Source organism: Peromyscus maniculatus, chromosome 6, assembly GCF_049852395.1.
Source record: "Peromyscus maniculatus bairdii isolate BWxNUB_F1_BW_parent chromosome 6, HU_Pman_BW_mat_3.1, whole genome shotgun sequence".
Taxonomy (NCBI): domain Eukaryota; kingdom Metazoa; phylum Chordata; class Mammalia; order Rodentia; family Cricetidae; genus Peromyscus; species Peromyscus maniculatus.
In genome coordinates, this window is record NC_134857.1 from 105,591,330 (window position 1) to 105,603,149 (window position 11,820).

Here is an 11,820-nt window from a genome sequence, read left to right on the forward strand (position 1 = left end):
ATATTTCATGCTTTTCTCTCTTTTTATTCCTGGGCTAAAATATATTAAAATTTGTCTTAATCTTAAACTATATCCTTAATCTCATCCCTTCTCCTACTACTCTGTCCAGAAAGAAATGGAAGGGGAGTCATTTTGAACAAGAATTTACGTAATTACCAAGGAAGAAGCTTAAAATAAAGGAAGAGAGGGAAAAAACAAAAACACCCCACCTGGGTAGCATTTTCAACCTCTGCAGCTATCGTAAAACATCCAGGTGAGGGAATTAGAAGGTGTCCAACTCTTCTTTCTAGTATATGTAACACACCCCCAACTACTATTTCACGACACTGGGCACACTCACGATCAAACACAAATCTGAAACAAACACTAAGTACAATTAATTACTGCTATGGCTATTTCTTGTATTAGTCTCCCTCAGAATGACTTGGGAATGCACTTTTATCTATTAGATAAAATATTAGGTAAATTCAAATAAAACACTCCTACATGGATGTGATCTTTAAAGGGTTCTGCAACATGACTTGTCTTCAGATCAGACCTTCCTACTGTGGCCGACTATGTGGAACAGAGTCTTGGTAACCCTTATGGTCTCTCCACAGACAATCCCAAAATCAAAAAAAAAAAAAAAAAAAAAAAAAAAAAAAAAAAAAAAAAAAAAAAAACATTTCAAGCTTGAATGATCAAGCTTGAGAGAAAACAGCAAAAGTATCAACAGATGTACAGAAACCTAGGAAAATTCTCTACTTACACTACCTTGTGAGGAGCTAAAAATAACATTTAGTGATGTTTGAATATCGTTATCTTTGGTGAGAACTGTTTATCCAAGGTGGTATATGGATGCGTGCTCTCCTTAGAGGGAGAAGGTAGACAGAAGTAAATGTTAAACTCACATCAATATATGCAAAGGCTAAAGCCAAAGAAAAGTTTAGAGATGCAAGGATACAATAATCCGAGGTGTGATGTGAATGTCAAAAGCTGGGTAGGTGGATATCTGAAATGAGAGAATAAAGACTGGGGATGTAGCTCAGTGGTAGAACTCTTGTCGGGCACAAAAAGTCCTTGGTTATACCCCCAAAATATCTCTCTCTGTGTCTCTCTTCCTCTCTCTACTAACCCATTCTCTCTACTAACCCATTCTCCTTACTTCATTTATCTCCTTGTTATCCACCTCTCCATAGAAAGCTAGGGCACTTTAGAACTGAAATGGCCTGAAGCAAATGCCTCAAGGGATACATGCTGTCACCTTATTGGGTGTAAGACTAGTAAAGGTATTCAGGGTACAGCTAGACAGTGTGTAGGCATGAAGGTTGGCTAAAGACGTGGTGTTTTCAGATAAGGGGCACAGTTAAATGGCCCCTAAAGAAGATGAAGGGTAAGCAGCAAGTAAGCAGAGATGAAAAGGGATCCAAAGGCAAAGGCGAGAGAGGGTAATAAAGTTAAGGTTGAGAGTGAGAAGACTACCCAGAGACAGCACAAGGTGAATGAGAGTTCCAAGCAGTGCGAAGGGAGGGCTCTATTAAGAGAACAAGCATAGAAGAGTAGGCCAGACTAAATAAGCGAGACAAAAGAAGGATAAACTCAGAGGTAACCCCAAGGTCTGTCACTTGGCTGATGCAGACAGGGGTGCCAGACATAGTTTGCAAGGTGAGTTTGAACTCTTAAGCCTTTGAGATAGTACATTAAAAATGTCATAGCTGGGATGACAGACCATATATTCATAAACAGAAATCTAGTATACAAGCACAACAATATAACCCTCACCAAAGGAATGAAGAAAAAGAGTCAAAGTTTGAGAATTTTTTAAAAATGTTCTAAAGAATGCCCAGAAAAGACAGAGGAATAACCAGAAAAGCAGTTGAAGAACACTGTCACAGAGTAGGGGTGGAAGACTCCATCAAGAGGGAAAGAAAGGGATGGACACTATGGGGCGTGGGATGTTTATTAGGTAATTTCCACAGGACTATGGAAGGATTTCAGAAAATGAGGTATCTGGTATACCTCCAGCACGTGGCTCTCAGCAAGAAACTGAGGTCCTAACTTTGAAGTCTTAGGGACTATACTGGTCATCTCAATAAGTGAATTGAAAACTTGGAGACTTTATATCATCTTATAGTAATATTCTACTGCCTCCTAGCCAGAGATCTGAGGCAGATCACGAATACAATGATAGAACACACAGTTTTGGGAACTACAGATAAGGGGGAAAAAGCTAGTTTGGCATGGTTATACACAATCCTTTAATTCTAGCTCTCTGTAGATGGAAACTGGAGAATCAGCAGTTCAATGTCATCCTCTGCAACACAGTGAGTTTCAGCTAGCTTGAGATACATGAAACCCTCCAAAATAAAACAAAAATCTGTGTGAATAACTTATTATTTTCTAAAAGATAACTATCATTTCTAAGATAAGGTTAGAGTCAGAGAAAGTAACTATATCCTACCCATAAGTATCCCTAGTATAGCTCAGCTCTGGGATGAGAGGTCCCATGTTGGATGCCAATGCCACAGGCAAGCCTTTGCTTTAATTACATTCACCCTCAGATCAATACTCTGGTTTCTTGCTGTGACACAGCCAGCTCACAGAAAGAATAGCACAGAATCTAACACTGAAGCATGGCTGCTTTTCTTTGAATGTTTTCTTGTTGTTCCAACAAAGTTTTCTCCTCCTCTGTTGTCCTCGCTTTGTTCTTATTCACTGCATCTCATTTCCCCTTCTAGATTCCATTATCCTAATCTTATCTCTATTATGACATATTCTTATAAATGTCTTCAACATACTTTCAAAGTCAGGAGAAAACGGAGTTAGTGATTAGCATTAATTTCCTTAAAACAGCCCGCAGCCTAGCCTTTATCCATAACTTTCCCTGCTTCCCCCAGCTCTGTCAAATAAACAGGCAAACCTGTTGGACTAGTTTGCTGTAAACCCTACTCAGGAGAGAGACCAACTGGACAATGGATAAAGCTATGGAAAGCACACAGACCAAGTTTCTTAGGTAAAGTTGTACAATGCCTGCAGTGTAGGGCAGATCTTTCAGAATACTAAGAATCAGCACATACTCATTTATGTCATTGTTAGAAATTAAAAAAAAAATCCTCTTGATACACTCTTCTACATTATCAATATTATTATGGCAATGGTGCAGAATAATAGAAAGCCCATTTGAAATGGTGTTTAAACTTTATAAACGAGCTAGGTGTGGGGACACACAGTATTCTGGAAGCTGAGACTAGAGGATTACAAATCTGAGATCAGTTGTGCTACACAAAAAGACTGTAAAAAAACATCTGATGGTTGAATTACATTCAATTATAGAGGTGTGTCCACATGTTTTTGCTGCTGTGTGTCTACTTAAGCAGAATAAAAAGCTTTGAATTTGCAAAATAGGTTATTCAAAAGAGGATTCTTCCCATGGATGTTCTTTGATGTTGCTTTGAATAACAAAGTCCTTTAGTTTAGTTTATTTAAAATGAGATGCTTTTAAACCATCAGCTGAAAAAAAGTATATGATACAATAAGGTGTGTAATTAATATAGAAAAATATCAACTATATAATTTTAAAACTGTGTGTTATGCATATATGTAGTGTAATGTATGTGTGCCTGCGTTCTAGTAGTTTGGGCACATGTGTGGAGCTCAGAGAAAAACCTGGAGTTTCAACCCTCACTTTTCACCTTATTTGAGACAAACTCTCTTATTTTTGTAACTGTGCACACCAGGCTTGAGAGCCTGTGAGTATCCAGGGATTCTCTTGTCTCTACTTCCCATCTCACCATAGGAATCATGGGATTACAGATATGCTCCCACGTCTAACTGTAGGTTCATTTTGAGGATCCAAAATCATATGCTGAGGCTTGTGGAAGAAATTTTTACCCTCCTAAACTATCTCCCTAGCCCTTAAAATCGTTTTTACAAATTTTAAATGTTGGCCCTATTTTCTTCAGGTGTTTTGAAGTTTTATAATACATATGATTCAACTTATGCAACATAAAGAACATCTTACAGATACTGTAGCAAATTTGTACAAATAATTTTACTTTTCCAATACTTGGGCACACACTTGCATTTTTTCTCACTTGGAGAAATACTAGTTCCATAATTTCTTCCCACTAAAACAAGGTATACTCAATGCTTAATGATAAAATATGACTTAGAATCTTGAAAACATTTTAAGCATTACAAGTTGACATAAATAATCGAAGGCCATAATGAAGATCTCCAAAATATTCCTCCCATGCAGTCTTCCTATATAATAAAATACTTTAAAACTTAGGCAACTTTCTAGGCTGAAACCAGCAGCTGATTTCAAACCTGAAACTTACTAGATACCCTACAACTCATAAATTCAAAAGTAGCCTTTTTGTTCTGGCTATTATACAATGCTTAGTACCTATCTACATGTAACACTCTAGACAAATTTTAACTTGGCCTTGCAGTCTCTCTAAGAGGGTATTGAGAAAGACAATAAATATCCAATGTGAAACACTGGGATTTATGCACACACAGCGTGGAACAGAACAAAAATCTTAAACTGAAATCACACAGCTCTCTATGCTTTGCACGTAATAGGACCATGCACTATAAGTAAACAGAGTGGAAAAAAAAAATCACAAAAAGCCAACTCTGCCAAAGAGAGATACTGATAACAGAAAGTATTGCTACAGTCTCTCAAAGCCATCAGTATAACAAATTGCATTTCACATTTAAATTGTTAAACATTGAATTTCATTTTTTCAGTAAATTCTTACGTGTCCTAAAGCTATGTACTACTGGGAGGGCTATACAAAAAAGTGTGAATTAGCCATAGATGTGATGGACTAATAGACTTACTCACTTGAGCTAAACACAATTACATATAACCAACCAATCACAATAATGCCTTTCAACTAATATATAAACAACATGTACAGTGTCCAGGTATGGGTTGGTTGCCAAACAATTCATATATGTTAACATTATTTTACTCGCAAAATATTCTAGTTAGGATATTTATACATTACTATAATAAACTTCAGGAGAGGAGGAGAAAGAAAATAAACTCCATGATCACCCTTTCATTGCTGTACAGGTTGATCATAACTTCTTCACAACACTGAGTTGAAGGCCCTGGATAACTGGGAAATGTCTTCTGAAACATTTAATACAACATTAGTTTGTTAAGTTTTGTTTGTTTGTTTTATTTTTACATTCCAATCAAAGTTGTTCCTCCCTCCCTTCTTCCCAGCCCCCTCTATTCCACTCCTCCTCTACTTGTTTCTCCTCAGATACAGGCAGGCCTCCCATGGATATCAGCCAGCCATAGTATATCAAGTTGCAGTGAGACTAGGCACCTCCTCTTCAATTAAGACTGGATGAGGAAATCCAATAGGAGGAATGGGTCCCAAAAGCAGGCAACACGGTCAGAAAAAGACCCTGCTCCCACTGTTAAAAGTCCCACAATGAAGACCAAGCTACACTGCTGTCACATATATGCAGAGGACATAGGTCAGTCCCCATGCAGGCTCCCTGGTTGTCTGTTTAATCACTGTGAGCTTCTATCAACCCAGGTTAGCTGGCTCTGTGGGTGTTCTTGTGGTGCCCTTGACACCCCCACTGGGTCCTCCAATCCTTCCTCCTTCTCTTCAGCAGGATTCCCCAAGATCTGCCTAATGTTTGGCTGTGGGTCTCTGCATCTGTTTCCATCAATAGCTGGTATGTACTCACTCACTCATCAGTGGATATTAGCTGTAAGTAAAGGAGAACCATGCTACAACCCACAGACCCAGAGAAGCTAAGTAACAAAGAGGGCTCAAGGTAGGGACTCATGAATCTCACTGTGATGGGGAAATAGAACAGACATTGCCAATGGAAGAGGGGAGAGGGCTGGAAAAAAGGGTTGGGAATGGGAACAGGAGAGATCAGGTTGGGGTGGGGGAGAGTTCTGGGAGAGAAAACTGGAAGCTGGGTGCATCCCCAGGATGAGTGAGAAACCTAGAGCAATGGAAATTCCCAGGAATCTATGAGGGAGACCCTAGCTAAGACTCCTAAAAATAGGGGATATTGAACCTGAACAAGTTATCTCCTGTAACCAGGCAATACTTCTAGGGGAAGTACTGGGACACCAACCTGGCCACAAACCCTTACAAATTGTACTGCCTACAAGATGGGCTGGGGGAAAGATGGCTCAGAAATTGTGGGAGTGACCAACTAATGACTGGCACTGGTGGAGACCCATACCCTGAGGGGGAGCTCACCCCTGAGTGCCAGGACCCAGAGGTGGGATACCCCAGAGACCTAGGATAGAGTCAAAAAGGAATGGGAACAAAAGTCAATGAAAATGATTCCTAATGATATTCTGCTATACTCATAGATTGATGCCTCAGAGAGGCTTCTCTCAGCAACTGATGGAAATAGTTTAAGTTTTGATATCTATCTTCAGTTTTGTTTATGTTTCAGACTCTATTAAAATGAACAATCAATACCTTGTGAGATCGTCCAAAGCATACTTAGAATACCAAGATAACATCGGTTTGAGGGATAGTTGATGTTTAAACACAGTTCAGCTGGAGCAGAGGCTGTTCTGGGAACTCAGCATCCCCCTAGAACTCTGGAGGCAAACTCCTATCCTCTCTTCTAGGACTTGGATGAGCTGGCTTCTCTGCTCCCTTCACATTTTTCAATATCTGCTAATCCATTGGCTTCCCAAGCAAAGCACTACAATTGGATCACCTCATAAATGTTTTTGAAATAACCTCTAGACCCTGCCAGCTTGCACTTTGGGAACTAAAATTCACTCTGAGTCTTCTAATCACAAATCCAAGGTCTGTTTTCATTAAAGCTGCTCCTACATATTAGCAACAAACAGGTAACCTTCTAAATGCTGTACTTAAGCCTATCTATCATCTTTGATCTCACAGAAGCCTTGTAAAACACTTGCTTTGTTCCCTGTTTTGCAGACTAAGGCTAGAAAATGAACTGCCATCCCCAGGACACAGGATTTACCTGAGTGAAGGTAGAGCAGGACTGTCTAACGCTCCTCCATTCACCACCCAATGGCTCACTTCTTGAAAGTCTCTCCTTTCCCCTCATTCTGTCCCGCCCTCTTGCTTTCCAAGGTCTCATTTTTTGTCCGTCTCTATTTCTCAATCCAGTTGGAAATTCTAGGATTTCCCCAGTTGTCTATTTTCCTACTAACTCTTGGTACCTTTCCTGGTAAGCCCATCAACTTTCAATGTTTAAAATTATGCAACATGCTACAACTGTCATCCCTGCATCCATCCACTAATCTAGCTACTTACTATCTAACCTAGGCCCTCTCTTCACAAAACTTTGTGACATGACTTACTGCATACACATCTCTAATGAACTTTCCACACCACTTCAGGTTCTGTGTGCCCCAACCTGAACCTGACACCTTGACTTCTCAAATCTCAGTCTCTTAAATTTCTGTATTCCACCTGCACACCCATCTCCTGCTCTTATAGATTCTACCACTTAAGTTACCTTGGTACTCCCTCTTCTTCACTCAAGTAACACTTGTATATTAAGTCCTCTTATCAAGGTCATCCCAATACATAAAAGCTGTTCCTGTCTCAGATTTCTGAGAGCCATCCTTCTAGACTGCTGTAAAAGCTGACCTCTCAGCAGCACATCACACCTCTTTTAAAAGCAACTCTGCATAGAGGGAGATAACCCTCAGGATGGTAAACAAACATCCAGGATCTTATTTCTGCTAACCTTGATTTTATGTCACCTTCCAGGAATCCTTGAAAGTCTTCTTGAATTGATAACTAGCCATTCACAAATCCCTACTCAGGCACTGGGATCACACTTCTACCTCAGCACTCAAACAGAAGTGCTCTTCTATTTCATTAATATTAGTTTCTTGTTTTGTCTCAGATGTGAAAAACATGTTATAGTGTATTGAGCTGTTGTTTAAATGCCAAGACACTGTGCTTTCCCATAATTTAAAAAAAAAAAAAAAAGTTCCTACAGCTCTAGATCACACAGCACCAAGTTTCCCTCTTAGACCCAGAAACTACCTTAGAATTGTTTGCATAATCTCAGTGCACAGAGACTGGCAACTGATATGCTGTTAATAAATACCTGTTAGAGGAAAGAATATATGTTCATGAAATGCTTCAGATTAAGAATATATGACTAACACAATTTTAAAGACTAATAGACTTTCCTCAAACTGATTTGATTATGTAGCTCCTCCTCAGACAGGTATGCAAAGTAACATTTAAATAATTGAACAAGCATCCAGTATGGTTAGCAGGATTATCAAATTACACTTTTACTTAGCTTCCAGGATAGGGGACTATTAACACTACACCAGGTTCATGAGTTTCACTGACAGAAAGAGGTACATAAACAACCTAAGCCCACATAAGAAAAGTAAACATTTTTAAAGGGTCTGATTCAATTAAAAAAAAAAAAAAGCCAAATTGTCTAAAGTGAAGACACTCTTTTAAGGATCTCTCATACAAAATTTTCTGTATATAAACACATTAAAACCTTGCATATACAGTCACTCTTCTAAGAATCACAACCTTTCAGCCCATAGTACAGCAAAGAGCACATGAACAAAAATTGTCACAGAATCTACAGGCTTTGTACATGGCAATGGATACATCACTTCACTAGGGCAGAAAAAAAGAAAAAGAAAACAGATGGATACAGCATCAGGACCCGCTCCCAGCCTGACAGCAGAAAGTGATAGCTGATAACAGAAAGGAGACCCAGACAAAAGCACATGAAGAATGGTACCTCTGTCTCCATTCTAGTACTTCAACCAGGCAGGCAGAGACCATAAACTATAAACAAAAATAGTTCCCTACACCTCAACAAATGGCATTTTTGAATCCTTTATAGATTCATACTTATAACCCAGGCACCACACACAAAAAAAGCATATCCAAAAATTCTGAAGAAGGTTTATAAACTGCTTATTTTAATGGCTAGCTTTTTTGGTGATTAATATAGGATGAACTACCCAAAAAGTAAGCACCAACTCACATGTTGTCGGTATAATATATATTGCATAAGCAGGCAAAAATGGTTTGTGTGTGTCAGCAATTTTCAGGTGTACTAAGAATTAATTAATAAAGAAATCTGGATTGTTTGAGATGCAGGTCCATAAATTATTTTAAAACAGAGTCTGAAAATTGAGGGTAAGTTTTACAGCAATATTTAAATGCTAACTAAACTCAAGACTGCTCACGCGGGTACCTTGAAATATCCCAGTTTAAATGACTAGAAATGTTAACTATCAAACAACTCATCAAAAAAAAACTTACAAAATCTTGTCATGAAATGTATTTATTGAATTTGTTTATTATAACAAGTATTCTAGGTATCAGTACAAACACAAAACTGTAAACTTAGACTCAAAGAGCTCAGATCTCTGTGGCAGAAAAAAGCAGAAGACTGGCCAATAGAATGCCCAGTTGTTCAGATATGCCCAACAAAGCTGGGCTGTTGTTCTAAACGTTGACACTGCTTCCTCACAGTTTAAAAATGTTCCTGTAACTCTAGATCACACCACACTAGATGTGCACTTAACCTTGCTGGTGGCATGTAAATCCGTAGTTCTCTCTAACACTATCTGGAAGACTTAAGAGTTGTTGACATGGTCAGATCAAGCACCTCAAGCTGCCAAGAAATAGTTTCTTCAGGAAAAGTTAAACTGCAAACTCACATTTAATTTGATTAACATAAAGTTCTGCTCTTCCTTACCATACACTTCAGGGTATGATTTTTTTCAGTTAATTAATAATTTAAAAAAAAAGCCTAGGGACAATGTGTGACTGGTAATGCTATTAGAATAATTAAGGAAGACTTTCTAACCTTTTTTAAACAGTGCTTTTTTGGGGGGCGGGGGGGGGTGTCTGGGCACATGGGTTAGGGAAGTCTACATCCAAGAAGGAATGAAGGAATTTGTTTGGGGGAACGTGGGATTACAGATAGAACTAGTGGCATATTTGGCATCCAGGCAAACTGCCACACATTCTTGTCATTAGTTTTGAAAACGCAAACAAACAACAGTTGTACAAGGTGACAGCCTAAGATGACCAAAAACCTTAGTGCTTTTCTTTGAACCTTTTCTGAAGGCAATCACGTGAAACAGAAGCCTGTGACTAGTCCTGACACTGGACCACAATAGTGGTTTCCAGATAAGGTGAGGATTAAGAAAGTCACCCTTTTCTTCCCTTGTGACCGCAACCCAGAGTTTCCACCTTCATTAATTTTCGGAACTGGGAGCACTTTTCTGCCTCTGTCCCTTCACGTCCTTCAGCACCCGACAAGATGCTGAGGGCTGGTCCCAACACAGGCACCGCAGCCATCCTGCCCCTAAGTGTGGCAGAGTGACAAATTCTAAGTCTCCAACTTCCTAACCCTGCACACTCAATGCCTTGGAGCACACGGATCAGGTCCTGACTGGAGACACCTCTGAGCGTCCTTTTGCCCGGACGCACTGCATCCGTGCGAGCCCGGCGATGCCTCTCCTCCTGCAACCCCGCAGCATCCATCCCGAGCCCAGCCGCTCCTCCACAGCCGCCAAACCCTCCGTGCCCTCCCTCCCACCCTCCCTCCCGCAGCTTTCTCACCTCCTGAACCGGCCCCGCACTCCCGTCCGCCTCCCCCCGCGGGGCCACGCGCGACCGCACAGTCTCCGTCCACCGCTGCGGTCACCGAAAGGTCCCGCGCCTGTGCGCGCAGCCGGGGGCCGCCCCCTTCCCCAAGGCACCCCCGTCGGGCACCTTCCGCGGGGACCCGGAGATCCTGCCCCGGGTCCCGGCGCAAGGTCCTGCGGCTGGAGAGGCGTCCCCTTCACCCGCTCCGGCCGCCGCTGCCGCCGCGGGGACACCACTTCAGTGGGGACAAACCTGAGCGCTCTCTCTCTCTCTCTCTCCACAGAGCCACGCGTCCGGCCGCCTCAGCCTGGGGCCGTCCCTCCCTCCCTCCCTCCCTCCCTCCCTCACTCACTCACTCACTCACTCACTCACTCACCTCGGGCAGCGCACCCGTCCGGGGGATCCCGAGCCCTCCGTGCCCCGTGGGTCCCTGCAGACGCCCGCCGCCGCTTACCGCGTCCTTCGGCCGCCCGCCGCGCCGCGCCGGACTTGGGAGTGCAGTGCGAGCGAGCGCCTGCCCCTGCCTGCCGAGGCTAGCCCTGAGGGAGGCTGCAGCGCGCGCCAGCCGGGCTTAAGACGGGCGCTCCGGGGCGTGCGAGCGATGCTCCACCGTGCCCTCGGGCCGCAGCGCGCCTGCTCCTCCTCCGCCGCCGCCGCAGAGCCCCGCGCGCCCCGCCCCCTCCCCTTCCCTCCCCTCCCCTCCCCTCCCCAGCCGGCGCGCCGCTAGGGAGCCGGAGCGCGCTCAAGCCCGCGCGCGCGCCCCCGGGGCCGCCGCGCGAACCTCTCCCGACCTCGGCCCGGGGACGCCCGGTGCGCGCGCGCGCCCCGACGGCGAGCGGAGATGCTGCGGCTGCGGGGCTGCACCTGCCGCCGCAAGGTCTTCCCACCTCGAGGCGCGCCTTGCGCCCGCCCCGGCTGCTCCTCGTCCTCCCGCCTTTTTTTTTTTTTTTCTTTTTCTCTTTCCCCCTCAGAAGCTGGAGAGGAGCGGTGCCTGCGGGGCGCCGGCGCTCGCCCCCTCCACTTCCTGTCGGCGGCGCGCCTGAGAGAGTCGCTTGGTGAGGAGAGTGGTGGGTCTGAGCGCTCGCTGGCTGCCGCACGCCTGCGCACACGTGGCCCAGCGCAGAAAAACGCGGGCCTCCGGTGACTGGAAAAAGCCAACTGGGGCTTCTCATGAAAGGGCCTTTTAAAGTTTTGCCTGGTTGGG

The 11,820-nt window shown here is 43.1% G+C and overlaps 1 protein-coding gene across 3 annotated transcripts in view; it reads right to left on the reverse strand.

Annotated features, from left to right (window-relative positions):
* The window catches only part of Ugt8 (UDP glycosyltransferase 8), a 71,589-nt gene extending 60,297 nt beyond the window's left edge, over positions 1-11,292 (reverse strand). The window contains exon 1 of one of the 3 annotated variants that reach the window (XM_042279832.2): positions 10,993-11,281. The gene's annotated coding sequence lies outside the window, so the exon portion shown is untranslated. Of the gene's footprint in view, positions 1-10,589; positions 10,725-10,992 lie in introns of those variants that run through there. The other 2 variants (XM_006970411.4, XM_076574925.1) reach the window with 2 other exon arrangements.
* Between the last annotated feature and the right edge of the window lie 528 nt (positions 11,293-11,820).